This window comes from Canis aureus, chromosome 1, assembly GCF_053574225.1.
Source record: "Canis aureus isolate CA01 chromosome 1, VMU_Caureus_v.1.0, whole genome shotgun sequence".
In the NCBI taxonomy this organism is placed as follows: Eukaryota; Metazoa; Chordata; class Mammalia; order Carnivora; family Canidae; genus Canis; species Canis aureus.
This window is the reverse complement of record NC_135611.1, coordinates 15,196,904-15,217,997: the sequence shown is the minus strand read 5'-3', so window position 1 is coordinate 15,217,997 and position 21,094 is coordinate 15,196,904. Positions and strand designations below refer to the sequence as shown.

The window sequence follows — 21,094 nt, the reverse complement described above, 5'->3', positions numbered from 1 at the left end:
TGCTGATTACGACTCAGTGTAAGACCTTTCAACGGAGTAAAATGTTTATAATATAAAACTAACTTAGTGGGGTACTTGGGTGGCTCAGTCGGTTAAGAATCTGCCTTCTGGGCAGCCTGGGTGGCTCAGCAGTCTAGCGCTGTCTTCAGCCCAGGACCTGATCCTGGAGACCCAGGATCGAGTCCCACATCAGGCTCCCTGCATGGAGCCTGCTTCTCTCTCTGCCTGTGTCTCTGCCTCGCTCTCTCTTTCTCTCCTGTGTATGTGTCTCTCATGAATAAATAAATAAAATCTTAAAAAATATATCTGCCTTCCGCTCAGGTCATGATCTCAGAGTCCTGGGAGAGAGTTCCACATTGGGCTCCCTACTCAGTGGGGAGTCAGCTTCTCCCTCTCTCTCTGTACGCCCCCCCGCCTTGGCTCTCTCTCTCCTTCTCTCTTAAGTAAATAAATTAATTTTAAAAACTAACTAAGAATTCTTGGATAACTTATTCCTTCAACAAATACCATTCGGCATCCATTATGTGCCATGGACCTAGGCACTGGGGATACAGCGGTGGAAAACAAAAAAAAACCCTGACCAATATCCCTGCCCTCACAGAGCTTTCATTCTAATGGGGGGGGGGGTGGAGAATTAAATCACTAAGCAAGAATACATATGTCAGAATGTAATATGGCTGTGGAGGAAGTGAGGAGGGAAGAGCATTATGACATATGAGTGAGTGAGGTTGGAAGGCTGGTGTTTTTAAAAGAGTAGTCAGAGAAGGTCTGATCTATCAGGTGAAGAAGTAAGCCTTCTTACACACCTCGGGAGGCAGGGACACACCTCGTATGCTCAAGGAACATCAAGGAAGCTAATATTACTGCAGTGGAATGTAGGAGATAAAGTCAGCCAGGTAAAAAGGGGCCAACTTAGAGCTCTGTAAGCTGATGATAAGAATTGCATATTGTACTCTGTAAGAGAAGGGAAACAACTGAAGGGTTTTGAAAAATGAGTAACGTGATCTGAATCACATTTTTTTAAACATCTTTTAAAAAAGATTTTATTTTAGAGAGAGTAGGTGAGTAGGGGGAGGGTAAAGGCAGGTGGGGGAGAGAGAGAGAGAGAATCTCAAGCAGACTCTGTACTGAGCCTGACTCGGAGTTCAATCCCATGACCCCAAGTTCACAACCTGAGCTGAAACCAAGAGTTGGACACTCAACAGACTGAACTACTCAGGCACCCCCTAAATTACATTTTAAAAGAAACACTTTAGCTGCTGTGCTGAGACCAGATCATAGTGAATGGGGCCATGATGAAGCCCCATTACCCATGATGAAGCAGAGAGGTCAGTGAGGCAGGAGGCTAGTGGAATAATCCAGACAAGAGATGGTGGCACTCTGCAACAGTTGCCAGAGAGGAATTGGTAAAGAATTGTATTAGTTTTGGCGAGTACTGTAACAAATGCTCACAAACTTGACATTAAACCAACAGAAATTTATTTTCTCTCAGTTCTATAGTCCAGAAGTCCAAAATCTGTATCACTGAACCCAAATCTAGGTGTTAGCAAGGCTGTGCATTCTCTAGACTCCACTTCTTGCTGGAGCTTCTGGTAGTTGCTGGCATTTCTTGATTTGTGACCATATCATTCTAATCTTCAAGGATGGCATCTTCTAGTCTCTCTTTGCTCTATTTTCACACATCCCCTTCTCCTTTGAGAAATCTTTCCCAAATCTCCCTCTGCCTCCTCCTTAAGGATACACGTGATTGTTTTAGGTCTCACCTGGATAATCCAGATGATCTCCCCATCTCAAGGTCCTTAATCAATATCCACCACACCCTCCCTTGCCTTTTTAAAAGCCATTTCAGGTAATATTCAGAGATTCTAGGGATTAGGGTATGAATCTCTTGGGGGGGGTGGGGGCAATTTTCCAGCCTATAATAGAAGGAGTAAGTCATGGATATTTCTTGAAGAACAGCCAATGGGGTTTTCTGATCAATTACTTGTTGGGTAGGAGAGAGAGAGGAGTAAAGGGCAATCCTGAGATTTTTAGCCAGAAATCTACACCTCAGAGGAAGATTCTGGAAAGAATGGGCTCAGGGGGGATCCCTGGGTGGCTCAGCGGTTAGGCGCCTGCCTTTGGCCTGGGGCAAGATTCTGGGGTCCCTGGATCGGGTCCCACGTCGGGCTCCCTGCATGGAGGCTGCTTCTCTCTCTGCCTGTGTCTCTGCCTCTCTCTCTTTCTCTGTGTCTCTCATGAATAGATAAATAAAATCTTAAAAAAAAATAGAATGGGCTCAGGGAGAAGAGTAGAAGCTCACTTTTTAAATATGTTAAGTTTGAAAATTCTATGAAATATCCAAGTAGTGACTTAAGGAGGGAATTAGATATAAATCTGTATTCCAGAGAAGGCCAGACAGGGATTATAAATTTGTGAATCATCAGAATATGGGTGGAATTAAAGCCATGAGACAAAGTGAGATTACTTAGCATGTGCTTTTCAACTGTGTTCACTTGGCTAAACTAAAGTATATCCCAAAATCTTTTTCCTTGTGTGGTTCCAGGTTAGCACGGACCAAAAATATATGTGCATGAAATTGGGAGGTTGAGGCAAAGCAGTCATCATTACTCTCTGAAGGGTGTAGACAGAGAGCCATCTACTCTCTAAAGATGCTGACAGAGACAGACACGGAGGCACTGGTGGAATCCAGCTCATGCTCTTCTCTCCCACTCTGCATCCAACTCCTCTTCCCAACTCTTGGCCCTCTTGGCCAATAGCAGCCCCAAGCCCACCACCAGACTCAGAATAATAATAATAATAATATAGACTTCTCCATCTCTCTACTATAGTCCCACAGTAGCAGGTAGATGTGCCTTTGGAAGCCCCAACTCTGTCCTCCGACCCCAGGGCTTCCTAGTTAGGAACTCTGCTCCAATCTCTTCTGCCTCCTTTCAGACCTTCCTCCCAATTGTGTAAGGTCTTATTCCAACAATAAATCCCAATTTCATTATGGTTGTGCTTCTCTGGTTAGCCCCTGACTGCCTGTATGCCTGGGGAGTGAATCCAGATAGGGAAGAGTTTAAGAACTGAGTCCTGGCGCTTTCCAACATTTAGAAAGAGGAAAGAGAGAGAGAAAAGGAGGAATCAGTGAAGAAAACTAAGCAGGAGTGGCTACTGTAGCACCGGAAGTTTATATAATTGGGGTGTGTGTGTCTTAAAAATGAAGAATAGTAGAAATAAAAATTAAAATGAAATATAAAAATAAATATACATTTAAAATGGAAAAAGAGGGACTCCTGGGTGGCTCAGTGGTTGAGTGTCTGTCTTTGGCTCAGGTCATGATCCTGGGGTCCTGGGATCAAGTCCCTTATTGGGCTCCCTGCATGGAGCCTGCTTCTCTCTCTGCCTGTGTCTCTGCCTCTCTCTTTGTCTCTCATGAATAAATAAATGAAATCTTTAAAAAATTAAAAATGAAATGGAAAAATAGATGACATCAAATCACAATTTTTAAAAGCTGGCAAATACAATAGATCATATTTTAAATTATTTCAATGTTGATACACCTCTATAATACTTTTATTCTTACATTTTTTGGCTGCATGCTTTTTGATCAGCTCTTCTTGTTACTATTATTTTATACAATAAGTTCCACAGAGAAAATAGAAAAATAGTCATTCTTCCTTCTAGCATGACTGATCTCAGTTTTTAAATTATTTTTAGCTTACATGCATAAAATGCATAAAATTGGTATATTCACAAACAGGCTTCCTTGCTGTTTTGTAATCCTGTTAGCAGTCTGAGCTCCACAAACACAAGAATCTTCTAAATTTGGGTTGCAGCCAAGCTCTCTGAGTTGCTGTCTCTCTGCCCACGCCACCTGGATGGCCTCCCAGAACCATGACCCAGCTGCTGCCAGCGTGGCTGCCACCCACAAAGGTGCTAAGCCCAGCGGGGTTGCTGCCTGGGGCCCCATGGGCAAGAGGCTATGGCAGGGGTTGATGACCTTTATGAAGTCTGGCCACAAAAGAATTTCTGCCTTCCCTAAATCAGACCACCTTTTCAAATCGATGGGGACCATCCAGGGAGCAGCTGGCATAGTACGTGAAGACCTGAGCTATAATAAGCTCTCCCTGGAGTTCCCCGATGGCTACCCTTACAACGCGCCCACAGTGAAGTTCCTCGTGCCCTGCTAGCACCCCAGCGTGGGCACCCAGGGTAACATCTGCCTGGACATCCTGAAGGACCATCCTGCTGTCCATCCAGAGCCTGCTAGGAGAACCCAACACCTGATAGCCCTTTGCACACACATGCTGCCAAGCTCTGAAGGAACCCCTATAGCCTCTAAGAAGTGTCTGCAAGAAATCTACTTAAAGCAGGTCAGACAAGAACCCTGACTGAACAGCCTCTCTCCTTATGTTGTCTTTTTATTTTCTCCTTAGATGGTCTATCCTTTCCTTCATTTCTGTCTAGGACTCTGTATCTTATGCTGTAGTGTCATTTTTGTTTTGTTTCTGTTTTTTTTTTTTTAAGATTTTATTTATTCGTGAGAAACACAGAGAGAGAGGCAGAGACACAGGCAGAGGGAGAAGCAGGCTCCCTGCGGGGAGCCCGATGCAGGACTCGATCCCAGGACCCAGGATCATGCCCTGAGCCGAAGGCAGGCACTAAACCGCTGAGCCACCCAGGGATCCCCTTTATTTCTGTTTTTTAAATTAAGTCTCTGGTTGAGCCCTTGTGATGAATATATTAAATACATTGGGTTTTTTTTGTTTTGTTTTGTTTTACCAAAAAAACCTTCTAAATTTGATTTTGAACAATCCTTTTTTTAAAAAAAGATTTTATTTATTTATTCATGAGACACACACACAGAGAGACAGAGAGAGAGAGAGAGAGAGAGGCGGGGACACAGGCAGAGGGAGAAGCAGGCTCCATGCCAGGAGCCCGACGTGGGACTCGATCCTGGGACTCCAGGATCACGCCCTGGCCCGAAGGTACACTAAACCGCTGAGCCACCAGGGCTGCCCCCAATCCTTATTTTTAAAAGTTTTAAAATATGCAGTACATATATAATTGCATTCTCTTGTATTCCTGATTAGGAGAAAACTTTCACTTTTGATAAGATATCAAAGGATTGAATTTTACAAAAAGAATGTGTTATTTTACACATCTGATGATAAGAAGGATTTTCCAGGCTGCCTTTCAAACTTTGTTTCCCTTTCACTCTCGTACCCCTCTGGTGCTGTGTGCCATGAGACAGACTCATTAATATCATGATCTGATTTCTGAGCAACACTTTTGGGTCTTGATGCCAGTTAAGTCAGCACACTAGGCAGTAGGAGGATTTTTCAAAGCCATCCTTGCCCCAGAGGGATAGAGACAACTCTACTACACACACACACACACACACACACACACACACACAAATACAAAAGAACACAAATATATCCCACTACACCCAAACCAAAGGTGTTTCCAACTCAACTTCCTCTAAGCCCCATCTCCAAAGGGCTTGTAGCCATTCCAACATTCCAGTACCACTGGACACAAAGGGAAAATTTGAACTTTCTAACCTGGAAACTTTCAAACACACACACAAGTAGACAGTATAGTGCAGTAAATTCCCTGTAGTCTCAGTAGTTTGGCCAAAGGAGACCTTCTGGCATTCCTGTGAACAAGTTGCTCAATCAATTAAATAGCACACAGTGGCAGGATGCCAAAGCCCAGCACCTGCCAATCTTTATTTGGTACATCACCCATTTTAGAAATGAAGGCCTAAATCTAAAAGGGGGAAAATACCCATGTTCCAAATCAAAACACATAAACCTTAGTTTGCCATCTATTTCCTAAAACACTACCACCCATAATATTGAGAAATTTCACTGTGTGTCTATATAGGTAAGAAATTCATTCATCTGCCTGTAAAGTTCTGTAGAGAACTTCTCTGCTAAAGAACAAAACTCTTGCCAACCACCAGCATCTGTGCCTATAGACCAGCCCCTGCAACTATGGGTGAACCCTAGATGCTCCTTATTCAGTTGAGAACAGAAAAAAGCCAAGCCACTGATGACAATATGGTGCCACCAGCTACTCATCTGACAGAAGAACTTCCAGGTCATTTTAACTCACACATTTCATCAAGTCCTAGCTTTTTTGCCCAATTCAGGCAATTTTTCCTTCACATTTCTCCATCTGCCCAACCCCTACCCTGTCGTTTTTCAAAGTCAGGGTGGTTCCAAGAAAATGCAAAATATGGTTAACATCAATAATGAGACAGACTCAGAGAAGAATAAGCAAAGACTCAGAAGGATCAGAGCCCAGAGAGGGAGGAGAGAGGAAGAAGAGGAAGACAGTGCGAATCTTGCCCTGGATTGTGGTAACATCAGGTGCTAAAGATGGGGAGAACCAAGTGGTGGACGGATGGCTGTGACCTCACTTTGTTTGCAGCAGGGTCATCTCACCACCAGCATCACAAGCCAAGGAAAGGGAACATCGTGGGTGGAGACTCAAGATTCCCTGCTCTGTCCATACCCACAGCTCACATCACGACCTTGTTGCAACTGTCTTCATTCTGGTACTGTCAACTCCATACTGGTTGCAGCTGAATTTGTTTGACATTCTGCAGCTAAAACAGTGTCTTCACCTCTTCCCTGCCAGACTCTGGCCTAGGCTGAGTTTCTCAGGGGTAGGACTGGGAATCTACCAAACACTTCCGGGTCCTTCCAGGGAGCACCCTGGATGATAATCATGCTATCCTAGAGGCTACCCACACTTCTCCCCTTCCCTCAGAAACCTAGCTCCCTCACATCATGCTCCCATCTCAAGACATTTCTCCAAAGCTTACCTTCTTGCTAGAACTGACTGCACACCCCAACTCCCCGCTTGTCTCCTGCCATCAGTTATCAATCTCAAGTTCATGCAGAAAGTCTTTTGCCCACAGAGTGAACAATGCAATTGATTTTCAAGTGCCTGCCTCTCTGACATCCTCACTTGCTGCCCAAAGGAAGTGCCTTCCCTGGCCCTCTATAATCCTTCCCACATTGACCTTTTCCATTCTCAAGGGCAACAAAAAGAAGTGGCTTTGCTATTTCCATCCCAGAAGATGGAAGATCAGATCTAGGTGGTCTGTCCCAAGATGAGGTTAAATGTGAAAATAACCTTGACTTCCAGAAACAGAATTTTCACCCCAAAATTTGGCTTTGAAAGACAGCTGAGCCACTGAGTGGGTCACAAAGACCCAGCAAGATTGAAGACACTTCCATTTATTAGTTTTCAATCAGAATTTGGAAATTGTGGTAATATAAATTTTCTGTAATATTTTTTACTTTAACAGTCCCATTGCAGTAAAATTATTGTAGGAAAATTGAAAAATATAAAATAATTTATTTTTTGAATTTTTAAAAAGATTTTATTTATTTATTCATGAGAGACCCAGAGAGAGAGAGAGAGAGAAAGAGAGAGAGAGAGAGAGAGAGGTAGAGACACAGGCAGAGGGAGAAGCAGGCTCCATGCAGGGAGCCTGACGCAGGACTTGATCCCAGGTCTCCAGGATCATGCCCTGGGCTGATGGTGGCGCTAAATCGCTGAGCCTCCCGGGCTGCCCTAAAATAGTTTATAAAAGAAAAAGCCAGCTCAAATCCCACTAAATAACTGCTATTATTGTTTCAGTGTATTTTTGTTTGTTTTTTTTGTTTCAGTGTATTGCTTGTGTTTTTCTACTCATACGTAATACATTATTTTAGTTTATTTACATACATATAATATGAATTGCTTATTAACATAGTTTCAATTATATTTTATGAATATTCTTTGCATCCCTGAGAATACTAAAGAACAGTGTTACACTTCATTATGTAAATATTTTTTTTTAAATGACTTGTATAATATCTGACTACTCTTATGGAAAGGTCATAGCAGATTCTGAGATCAACAGAGTTAAGTACTGATCTACTTGCTGCTAAGCAGCTTTGCAACTTTTAAGTTTCTTAAATCTTGTGTGCCTCAGTTTCCTGTCATGTGAAATAAGGATAATCATAGTATCTATATTAAGGGTGTCTGGCAGGCTTGGTAGGTAGAACATGCGACTCTGGATCTCAAGGTTGAGAGTTTGAGCCCAATGTTGAGTGTAGAGATTACTTAAAAAATAAAATAAAATCTTTAAAATGTAGTATCCACTTTGAAGACCTCATGCGGTGACTAAAGGGGAAATCGTGTGTTAAGTGCTTAGACTCATGCCTGGCATGCAGTAAGTATTAAATAAAAGTTATTCTTACCTTCATCATCTTCCTACTACTGCAATACTGCTTCATGAGTGAGTACTTTTATAATAAAGTGCTGATCCAATAATATAACTATTCAAAAGTTGATGAGAGTTATGGCTAAACAGCCTATCATTCCAGGTTTTAGTGAATTGGAAGTTGAACAGCAAATATTTCCTGAAGGCCATATAGTGTTATAGGCAAGAGATGAGTTTTGGATTAAGACAAAGGTTTAATCCCTGAAAACTGTGATAAGCATTGGTGTAGTTAACACAGAGGGCCAGTAACTGTTCTCAGAGCTCTGCTTCTATTAGCTGATTTAAGCCTCACAACAACCTAAAGATATAGGCACTATTATTAGTAGGACACTGAGGCACATGAAGTTATGAAACTTACATCAAGGCGACAGGCTAATAAAAGGCACAGTGAGGATTTGAACTCAGATGACCTTAGCCTGAGTCTCTGCTTTTAAACACTGCTACCCAAGTCACCCCGTATCCATAAGGGATAGCTTCCAACACCCCAGGATGCCTGAAACCATGGACAGTACCGAACCCTATATATACCACATTTTTTCCTTATACATACATACCTAGGCTAAAGTCTAATTTATAAGTTAGGCACTGTAAGGGATTAACAATAACTAATAATAAAATAAAACAATTATAACAATATACTATAATATAGTTATGTGAATATGGTCTCTCTCTCAAAATATCTTTTTGTACAGTTGACCCTTGAAAAACACAGGTTTGAACTTATAGGGTCAAACTTATACATGGATTTTTTTTTTACAAATACAGTACAGTATTTTCTCTTATTTCTTAACATTTTCTTTTCTCTAGCTTCCTTTATTATACATATACAATATATAATACATATACAAAATATGTGTTAATCGACTATTTGTGTTCTCCATCAGGCTTCTGGTCAACATCAGTCTATTAGTCATGAAATCTGGGAGGTCAAAGTTACAGGTGGATTTCTGACTTTGTGGGTTTGGCACCTCTGATCCCCGGGTTGTTGAAGGGTCAGCTGTACCATATTCCCCTTTCTTCTTTTGATGATGTGAAATGATAAAATGGTGCTTGGGTGGTTCAGTTGGTTGAGTGTCAAACTCTTGATTTCGGCTCAGGTCATGATCTCAGGGGCACTAGATGAAGCCCTGTGTCTGGTTACCTACTGGGCTGGGCAAGGACTCTGCTTGGGATTCTCTCTCTCCCTCCCTCTATCCCTCCAACCCTACCCCTCCCTCCCTCTCTCTGAAAAAAAAAAAAAAAGTAAAAAATAAAAATAAGTAAAATGGAGACCAGGTGAGATGAAGTGAGGAAGATGAGGAAGCATATGACATAGAGGCTGATGGTAGCGTGTGACATGGGGTCAGCCTATCCTGGTTCTGATGCTGAGTCGGAGGAGGATCCTCTACTACTGGCTGTGGTTGTTTCAGTAACTGAGACCACCTGAAAGCAAGACTGCAGATAAAAGGGGACTCTTGTGTGCTGTTCCCTGTTTGAAAAAGTTATTTAATATTGGCAAGTCTTTTGTTGACTAGCTTGTGCCCTTTTCCTTGTGGACTTGAAGAAACTATACGCTAGGTATAAGCTCTTTGCCAATCACATGTATTGCAAGTGTCTTTTCTTATTCTTTAGTTTCCCTTTTGACTAACATAATGGAGTCTTTTTATGAATAGTTCTTAATTTCAATATAAATCCCAAACATCAACATTTTCCCATGTAATTAGTGAATTTTGTGCCTATATTATCTTCTAGAAGCATTGTGATTTTACTTTCTCTACAATTTACTTGGAACTGACTTTTTAAATATTAAGAAGTCAAGATACATTTTATTCCGATCTGGACATCCAATTGACATGACACCATTTATACTGAAAAACTGCCTTTCTCTCACTGCCCTTGCAGCGTCACTCTTTCTCATAAAGGATCCTTACATCTGTGAGTTTATTCCTGAATGTTCTATTCTTTTCTATTGCTCTATTGGCTCATCTTGTACCAACATCATGGCAATTGTAGTTTTAGAATAAATTTGCCAATTTCTTCACTACTGTTGACCCTTTGCATTTCCATATAAATTTTAGAATCTACTTGCCAATTTCCCCCAACATGACCTGCTGGGATTTTGATTGGAATTGCACTGAACCTATAAATTAATTTGGGAAGAATTATAAGTTTATGATATTGTCTGTTTAATCTCTCTTCCAATCCACAAACTCAGTAAATTCTTCCATTTATTTTGATTTTCTTAGTCTCTTCTAATGATATTATATAGCTTTTATAAAACAATTTTTTAAAAACTTCTAACAGGTTTGTTTCCAGGCATCTGATATTTCGAGTTGTTATTGTAAATGGTATTAAATTTTGTTGTTCCTACAGTACAATGTCGAAGAGGAGAAGTCTGTATGAGGCTTTGTTGTCTTTTTCCCAATCAAAGGCAGGAAGCCTATAATATTTCACTATTAAGCTTCACAATTAGCAGAGGACTAAATTTGTATGGTTTTCTCCTCTGCTAATTTCCCCTCTCCATCTTCCGTAAAAATATCTCAACTTCTCTTGCCTGCTTTTCTCACCTCTTCTGTTCTCTTTGTTTTTGTAGGTTTATACCTTCTTTCTTTCTTTAAAGTGAGGTTCAAGAAGGAATGAAGATAATAAACATGTTGAACCTGTCATGCATAATTAGAAGTCCCACAAGAATAAACATGAAATAAATCCATTTTTAAAAAAGATTTTATTTATTTATTCATGAGAGACACAGAAAGAGAGGCAGAGACACAGGCAGAGGGAGAAGCAGGCTCCATGCAGGGAGCCCGATGTGGCACTCAATCCCGGGACTCCAGGATCAAGCCCTGGGCTGAAGGCAGGCGCCAAACCGCTGAGCCACCCAGGGATCCATTTTTAAATTAAAGTGTACTTAATACACTGTATGAAAATTCTATGTTTCCTAAGTTGGCAGATTTTTTATGTTTCTTATAATATGCCATACACGCTGATTGCAGCTTTCTTAAGTGCTAAAATAATAAAGAAACTTTATTTCTCAGCAATTAGAGTCTCACTTCAAGGTGCCAGAAGCCACCTTTACCTCAAATGATTTTCTTTTTTTAAATTAAATTTTAATTTATTTTTTAAGTAAGCTCTACACCAATGTGGGGTTTGAACTCATAATCCCAAGATCAAGAGTTTGCATGCTCTTTCAACTGAGCCAGCCAGGCACCCCTCAAATGATTTTATGTATTAACATTTTGCTTTTCTGCCAAATTCAAGTCCCCATTTCCTGGAGGACCCCCTTAGGCAACCCTGAGTAATGACTGACAAGCCTTTGCTTATCTATACCAAAGAGTTTATCAGTTCTCCCACGTATAGAACCAAATATTTCTCTCAATTTCACACTTTAAGGAGAATCACTTAGGCTTGCATACTGAAAATAATGGAAAAACCAACTCAACAGTGGCTTAAATAAAGCAAGGGTTTTACTGTTTTTTATATAGGAAGGAGTCCAGGGGTGGGTCTAGCATCTCCATGGTGCTACCAGTAACCTGCTCTATTTCCAGCTGTCTGCTGCTTTACTTTCAGGCTGAGCATGGCCTTCAGCACCACATTGGTAAGAAGTGTCCTCCACCTCCAGGCAGTGCTTCTGCGTTCCAGGAAAGGTGAAAGGAAAAGTGCAAAAGGCGTGGCCTCTTGAGTCAACCCCTTTATAAAGAGCATTTCCCAAAGCTTCACCAGATGCTCCTTCATCTCATTGGCCAGACTATTTCACCTAACCACAAAGACTGAAGTCAATGTTTTATTGGGCCACCCTAAACAAAACTGAAGTTCAGTTAGTTAAAAAAAGGGAAAGATAATTGATACTGGGTCAGCAAACAACAATGTTAAACAACATTTAACAAGAGTTTACCTGTTTTCCCTTATTGATTCCTTTTCCCCCAGGAGAGAAGAGCAGTCAGAAGCTTCAACAATAGCTGAAAACTCAAGGGACCAACTCTGAACTGTAGAAATAAATGGGCATTAGGACATGAAGTCAAGAACAGAGGAATCTCTGAGAACATGCAAACAAAGCCGAGTGGACTCCTGCTTCCCCTGGGAAAGGAACCTTAACTAAGGCCCCCAGGAGGACCTCCAGCTTCTGGTGGGCAGAAGGACAGAGCAAGCTGAAGATAAGAATAGAAACAGCTGTTGGCTGTGTTTGCCAGCCCTAAGGGAATCGCTCGTGCACATGTTCTTTGGAACAATTCCATCTGATCCATACACATGTAAAAATCATTGCCTCCTTCACTTTTTAAGTGCTTGGAATTATGCCTTTCTTATTTAAACCTTACATTCACTAGGGCTACATATGGCTATGAGCCTGAACTTGTAGACCTTGCCAACTTGGTACACACAAGCCATAGAGTGTTTACTTATCACTCATTACTCTAGAACTTTCCTTTTTTTGTGGCCTATCATAGACTTCCATCTTGTGCCAGGCCCCAGGCTAAGCACTTGCTTTTTTATCACTTGTCCTCATAATAACATTAACATAATTGCAGTTAAAAAATATTTTTAAAAGATTTTATTTATTTATCCATGAGACACACAGAGAAAGAGGCAGAGAGAGAGGCAGAGGGAGAAGCAGGCTCCCCACAGGGAGCCTGATGCAGGACTTGATCCCAAGACCCGGGATCATGACTGGAGCTGAAGGCAGATGCTCAAACACTGAGCCACCCAGGTGTCCTGTTAATGCAGTTTTTAAGATGAGACACTTGGGGCTTGCTTCAGAGGTTTCAATCTGTACCTGCTGGACTGTTCTGAAACCAGGTACATATACAAAAGCCTTGTCCTCATTGCCTTGAAGCCAGAAAAAAGCTAGAATTAACTCCCTGGTTTACAGAAGAAAACACACACATTACACACACACATACACACACACACACACAGCCCTAAGGTATCAAGGACCTGGCCCAGAGTAGCAGTTGTAGAAGGAATAGTGAATATCTGAACCCAGTCAACTCATTTCATATATATACATATATGATTTATTCATTTTTAGAGAGAGAGAGCGCACAAGTGGGAGGGACAGAGGGAGAAAGAGAGAGAACCTCTAGCAGACTCTGCACTGAGTGCAGAGCCCAGTGCAGAGCTAGATCCCATGACCTTGAGATCATGACCGGAACTGAAACCAAGAGCTGGACACTGCACCACCCAGGTGCTCCCAAGTCAACTCACTTCTTGAGAATCTACATAACTGATGCCTTTAGTATTCGGAGGGTTTAGTTCCACTTTTTGCCAGAGATGGACATCATTTTCAAACTTGATTATACCCTCAAGACATTTCATTAACCACATTAAGGTTTTTACTTTCTAGACTAACAAAACACATAGCTTAAAAAAAAAAAAAAAATCATGTCCTGAGTGTAAAGAGCTAGTGGAACCTGCCAGGAATTAGTTACAGACACATTTTAGCTTTATGATTTTGCTGAAAACTAAAAACAAGGCAAAATGTCTTTAAATTCATCCAAATAACCTTTTCACACTTCATCTCAGAGGAACCAGTTAGGAGGCAAAGGAGGGCCCCTTCAGGAGGCCAGGTGACCCCCTGCTCTGCTGCTTGACACCCCAGTCATCATCTGTTCCTTAGGGAAGCCTTCCCTGACCTGCCTTTCTAAATGAAATTCCTCATTATAGCACATTTGGGATTCTTCTTCTGGCTATGGCAGATTAACTGGTACTGGACTAGCCCTCCTACAGCAAACAACTGACAAAATATATGGAATTAAGGCTTTCAGAAGTCAGACAATGGGTAGCACAAGACTGTGATCCCTAAGAGAGGAGTCTCATGATACCCTTTCTGCAGACACTTTCTAGACTGTGACACAAGGAAGCCAAGCAGAGCACAGTGGGTCTTTCAAAGCTGAAGAGATAGAAATTGGAAGTTTAGACTAGTAAGACAGTTGGAAAGTGCAGGGCAAGGCCCATAGAGAAGAGAGATGTGCAGAGGGAGTTCCAGATATTTGCGGGGGATCCCCTAGAGGCTTCAGCTAAATATCTGGCTACTCATTTTAGGGCAAGACTCCATGAAGCTGATCAAAGACGCTACATAACAGATGGTTGAGCAAATTCTGGAGCCCGCATAGATCTGGGACATATTCAAGTTCTGACCAGTCAGAGTGGAGAAATGTCACTGGCCCTAGGCACTCAATAGAGACCCCAGAGGGACTATTTTAGACCTATACTACTAACATGGCTCTAAAACAGCCCTTGAGCATATTAAGATGATCTGCAAATTCATTACCAGCCAGAACAAAATTCAACACTATTAAAGAGGCAACAGAATCTAAACACTCAACTATGTAGCATCCATGATTTATACCATACAATAATTTCCAGACATGTGAAGAAGTAGCAAGATATGATCCATAACCAGGAGAAAATCAGCTAATCGAAAGACCTAGAAATGACAGAGGTAATGGAATTAGCAGATAAAGACTTTAAAACATCTATATCTGTAATTAAAGATTTAATTATTCATGAGACACACACACACACACACACACACACACACACACACACACACACAGAAGCAGAGACCCAGGCAGAGGGAGAAGCAGGCTCCATGCAGGGAGCCTGATGTAGGACTTGATCCTGGATCCTGGGATCATGCCCTGAGCGAAAGGCAGACACTCAACTGCCGAGCCACCCAGGTGTCCCCATCTCTATATATTTTTAAAGAGCTATATTTTTTTAATGGACAAAATATTTGAATAGACACTTTACCAAAGAAGATACATGGACATTAGCATATTGACACATTAGTCATTAAAGAAATACAAATTAAAACCACAATGAGATAACCCTACACATCTATTAGAGTGGTTAAAAAAATTCTTTTTTAAGATTTATTTATTTGAGAGAGAGTGAGTGAGTGGTGGTAGGGGTAGAGGGGGAAAATCTCGAGCAGAATCCTTGCTGAGCATGGGGCCTAATGTGAGGCTTACTCTCATGACTCATGAGATCATAACCTGAACCAAAACCAAGGGTTGGAGGCTTAACTGACTGAGCCACCCAGGTAACCCTAGAATGATTAAAATTTTAAAAGACTGATCATGTCAAGTATTGGCAAAGATATGGAGGACATGGAGAGAGCCAGGTGTTGCCTGCACACATAGTGGGGTACATTATAGCAGAGGAAAACACTGACATTTGGAAGACCTGATTTTATTTAGAAGCTACTGGTAAACCACCCCATTCCAGAGGAGACTCTGGAAAGAGGTCCTCTCCCAGGATTTCTGCAAAGAAAATTTAGTCCACTTTTTATTGGCAACTGTCATCAACTGTATAACTTTTCCTTTGCTGCATAAAAAATTACCACAAACTTAGCATTTTAAAACAGCACCCATCTATTGTCTCAGTTTCTTTAGGTCAGAAGTCTGGACATGGCAGAGATGGGTGGTCTACTTGGGGTCTCACAAAGCTGAAATCAAGGTGTTGGCTGGGCTGCATTCTTATCTGGAACTTGGGGTCCTCTTCCAAGTTCATTCAAGTTATTAGATTGAGTTCCCATTTTATTGCTATCAGCCAGGGGTTGCTCTCAGTCCTGGTGGCTGCCTTCAGGTCCTGGCCCTGTGGCCTCTTACAATCTGGCAACTTCCTCCTTCTAAGGTAATAGGAGATTCCCTTCCAGTCTGCTATGATGGCGCCTTATGTAATATAACCTAAGGGAGCGAGGATTTCATAGGAGTCACAGATCCTGACCACACTCAAAAGAAAGGGATTATAGACAGCATTTACAACAGGGTGCAAAAATATTGGATGTCACCTTAGGATTATGTCTACCATATCAAAAGGTAAGTTCGAAGTCATGATTAAGCTTGAGTATTTCCTTCACTGATTGGAATTGCTTTAACCTTAGTGAGTAAACGTATTAGAAGGATTCAAATTGGAAGTATTAATTTTCATTATACTTTCACAGACTGTAAGTACTAGTAGAAGTCATCTTGGCCAAGCTACAGCCATAAGTAAAAGAACTGGTCAAGAAGCTTTAGCCCTGAACTTGCTAGAGAATTTTCTGCTAAGCTGGTCTGGAAAGTAGAGGAAGGCCTCTCTTTGCATGGTAGGGCAGGACTGTAAAAATGTGCATGCTGAAAGTGTGTTCAGCAACCTTAATGGGAAAAATGACTGTTTTATGACCTTTAAAATTTTTTTTGTCAGAACATTACAAACGCTCTTACTATTGGTTACAAACGTACAGGGAGATGGAAAAAAATAGGAAAACTAGTATTTATTCTATACATTGTAACTCACTAATAGGACCTTTATTGAGAACAAATTACACACAATATTTAGATAATAAGAAATAGTATTCTAGGTTCCAGAAATGTGAATATTGAGGTACAAATGACAGAATATGGTTAATGCTATTTTATCCCGGTGAATTTATACACTGTTAAGTTCAAAATGTACAGTTCAATTGTTTTTAGTATAATCACAGAGTTTTGCAACCATCACCACAGTCAAATTTCAGAATATTTTCGTCACTCCAAAAAGAAATCTCATAGCTATTAGCAGTCACTTTATCCTTCTGTCCTGTTCCCAGCCTCAGGCAACCACTAATCCACCTTCTGTCTCTATGGATTCACCTAGATGGGACACATCACTTAAATAAAATCTTTCAATGTGATCTTTTGTGTTTGTTTCTTTGCACAATGTTCTCAAGGGTCATCCATGTGGTAACAGGTGTCAGTGATTTAGTCCTTTTTATTACTGAAAAACATGCTGTTGTATGGATGTACCACATTTTGTTTGTCCACTCATTAGTTGATTGAAGCAACAATTGATTCAGGCACAACCATTTTCTTGATTTATGTTAATAAATTCACTTCCCCTAAGTTTTCCTGATTGCGTATCTAGGGTTTCTCAGTGATACCAGCATCAGCAGTCCCACAATGAACTACTTCTTCTGTAACCAATTTATGTTTGATGCAGACTTCACTTATAGTGCTATCACTTTTGGTTTCTTTGTCATAATTTCATATTTATTTTTTGATTATTCATTTTTGTAAGAGGTCATGTGGTTTTATCACTGGGAGGCAAAGAGGCAACACAATTATACACATTGCTGTCTGTGATGAGCTGAATAACAAATGTGCATTGACCAACTGATCACTGACAGACTTGAGAGAAGTAACATGATCGATCACTGATCATGATGTACATTTGTTATTTACCTGTGACCTGGGGACTGAGGAGCTCTACCTGTGAAGTTCACACCTTTTTTTTTTTTTTTAAAGGTTTTATTTATTTATTCATGAGAGACACAGAAAGAGAGAGAGAGGCAGAGACACAGGTAGAGGGAGAGGCAGGCTCCATGCAGGGAGCCTGACGTGGGATTCGATCCTGGGTCTCCAGGATCACGCCCTGGGTGGAAGGCAGGCGCTAAATCGCGGAGCCACCCAGGCGTCCTTGAAGTTCACACTTTAGGCAATTACTGTCCATTCAGCAAGCTTGCAAAAAGATTTCGAATACATCTCCCACCACTGACTCTCTCTGAATTCGGGCAGTTACTCTTTTATCTAAGACTATTATAATCCATGCTTTTTAAACCTCTCCAAGTTAATGATAACAAGGCCTACTTCATACTACATCTGTGAAACCTCCCCCAATATTTTCACCTTGTCAGAAGTTATCAGTTTCCCTCTGGGCTCCCATAGAGCTTGGGACATATATTATATGTCTTATATCACATATATCATGAGAGCCCAATAATCTGCTTATATCTCTGTCATTTACTGGAATGTGAGTGGCATGCTGTTAAGAATCCAGTTAATCTTTTAACTAAAGTTAAAAGAAAGTAAACATTTTGCTAAAGGAACAAATTACACAGAATATTTAGATAATAAGAAATAGTATTCTAGGTTCCAGAAATGTGAATATTGAGGTACAAATGACAGAATATGATTAATGCTATTTTATCCCTTTTCAAGAGATCACTTCAAAATAGGCAGAAAATAAAAATAAAAGGTCTGAGCAACTGATTTGAACAAGACCCAGGATTGTAAACTCTAAAGAATAGTACACACTTCAGCATTCTTAACTCCCCCTGAGTTTCATTATGTGTCTGATTATTAACAGACTCTACTGCCCCAAGAACTAACCAATGATAAATTATACGGATACTGGCACTAGAGCAAAGATAAATAGCAGTCTACAGACCCCTCTTAAGAAGCCAAACCTTTCAAATTGAAGAGTAATCTACTTAAAAAATTTCTTGGGTAGTTGCAACATAAAGTTTGATGTTCGTTATTACTTCCCAATGTACATAATATGCTCTCCTCACACGGAGAATCCCCACAGCCTTCAGTTCTGGGTTTGCCGTTGCCACTCCTGTCAAAAGAAACTCCAGGATGAATTTGGGGACTTGACAGATATATCAGGAGCTGCCAGAGAAGTAAGGAGGTGACACTTTTGTGATCACATACCAATGTGAAACCAGGATGACTGCAAATGTGCAAATCAGGGTGGTCTGAGAAGGATTTTTCCCCTAAGGGACAAGCTTATAAAAAGACACTAAGATGATAAATACTTTTTATTTAAAATACCTTTTCCCTCCCGCAACAGCACATACTAAATTTCAATATCCTCATTTAAACTGTGCTCTCCTGTGGCCAGGTTGTTGCTAGTATTGGATTCTATGATCCACAGAGAGATCCTGGCAAATTCACTTCCAACTCTTTCCTCTTGCCTCTAATAACAGAGATGATGAGGATAAGAATGCCTGACAGTTGCAAGGAGTTTTGGGCCTTTATATACCTGGCTCCCCTGGGGGAGTCTCTCTTTGCCAAAAGTAACAGCAGAAACCTACAAGAGCGGCAACACAGCAGAAGGATTCCACTGACTTTATTCTCCAGAGCCTTTTATCGTTCTGAGGTGTCAGGAATTCTGAAACAATGAATCAAACCATCTTGACAGGCTTAGGCCATTTAGACCATATATTCTAAAAAGAAACGGAGGAAACTAAAAGGTTTTTACAATATTTTAGCTGAAGGAGGTGCTATTATTTAGATCTCACTAGACAGTCTTCTTGACAAAGTTTCAGGAATTTCCTGATTAAATTTTTAGAACAAGTTTCTACTCCTTGTCCATACTGTGATTTTAATCATTCAAACTGAAAAGCATTGTCCAATAAAGGATGACAATTCTGAACGACATGCCATTTTGAAAATGCTCCACATTTTCATGTAGACCAAAGTCGCTGGAGTTTTCCAAGTAAGACTGTTACTGCTTCTTGTATAGCAACTGCCCATGCCGTTTTCTTAGCTCCTTAGAATATGGATCTAACAAAGCCAAGATTTTGGGTGTGCCTCCCAAGTAAGGAAGTTGCCATCAGAAGGAAAAAGGAAAAAAAAAAAGTCTTCATAGATGGCAACATCACCCTGGTTCCCCAAAAGCAATTCCATGTGCTTGTCCTTTGGATCACCGATGGGCATCATCATCTACGTGAAATGCAGCACAAACATTGTAAGGCTATAATATAGTTGCCACAAGCAAAGACGACGGAAATGCAAGCACAGCATAGGCTCAGGCAAATGAGTGATGAGGCAATATGGAGGCTTCTGGTGACTTTGGTGAGAGTCACTACCATGAGCCTTCTGCAGCTTTATCTTCCTCCCATGGAGCTCTCCGAAGCAGTAACAAATTTGATGGGATACAGGTGGCAGTAGGAAGTGTTGGAGGAAACGAATCTGTTCCATGTTTCAGATGGCTTTATACCACTTTTCATTTTTTCTGCCTTCTTGGGTAAACTGATCCAGAGAACACTTTTGATCCCCTCCCCCCCCCCGCCTCCTTTTTAAATCATGCTTCTGCTAGCTTTTCTGTCCAACACCAGTAAAGCCTGGGGAGAATGGGATTGTAAAGCCAGTGTTGGATTTTAACCATTTCAGTTTCCTTCAACCCAATCTCAGAGCTGATACACAAGTCCTTAAGGAAAGCTTTTTGCAGGGAGATACAGGGGTGCTGGGGTGGATGAAGAACAGTTGGGGGGATGAATGCATGAAAGGAAAAAAAGACTTTACTTTTTTGAAGGAGAACACTTTTACTCTGTTGGCAGCCAGTTGAACTGGCTCAACCTGAAAAAGTTGAATTTGATGAATAGGGGAATATGTTTATTTAATAGTGGTGACTGCTACACCCCAGAATATATTCAGGAGCAAGGCCAGAACCTCCAATTGTCACTCAGAAAAGCAACAGTAAAAGCTGGGAGGTGGGTCACTAAGAATGAGGAGAGCAAGCAGACAGGTCTCTGCTGGAGGTACTGCATCTCACGCAGCAACAGGGATCACATGCATCTTCAGTTCACATCAAAACTTCAGTGCATTAGGCCAAACTCAAGACGGCAGATCCAGGCCACACCAGCTCTGTCCTGGTGTCAGCCACCTCTAGGAGGAGCAGGTCCACCAGGTAATATAGGGAAATCAGCAAACCTCCGGACATACAAGCTCTCAAATGCAGAGACCCAAGGGGTGGCTAATAGGCCATCATTTCATTATTCTCCCATCTTAGACCCCAGTTGAATTTGGTCAAGCTCTGAGGCCCTTGAAGCATAAGAACAGCAGCTCCAACCATCAGACTGGCATGAGATAAGATTTTATAAATCAGAACATCAGTTAATATTACACAAAACTTGTGGCTTTAACAAAGGACACCTCATTTGAAGGCTTCACTCAAAGGTTCAGGGAATGTTCTTGTGATGGTGCCAGGCCTCATCGCAGGGCCTGTGGTGGCACATCTAATTTACACCAAATCTGGATCAAGACTGAGAGGATTTGTGCGCAGGGCTCCTGTGGGAAAATTCTCTCCCGCATTCTGGAT

At 41.2% G+C, this 21,094-nt stretch overlaps 1 long non-coding RNA gene and 1 pseudogene across 1 annotated transcript; both read left to right on the top strand.

The window, feature by feature from the left end:
• The first annotated feature begins 735 nt into the window (after window positions 1-735).
• Window positions 736-12,531, top strand: LOC144280361 (uncharacterized). Its single transcript, XR_013348790.1, has 2 exons — window positions 736-896; window positions 12,179-12,531. It is a non-coding gene; the product is annotated as an uncharacterized LOC144280361 (long non-coding RNA).
• Window positions 3,864-4,376, top strand: LOC144324808 (ubiquitin-conjugating enzyme E2 C pseudogene; annotated as a pseudogene).
• Window positions 12,532-21,094: the final 8,563 nt, after the last annotated feature.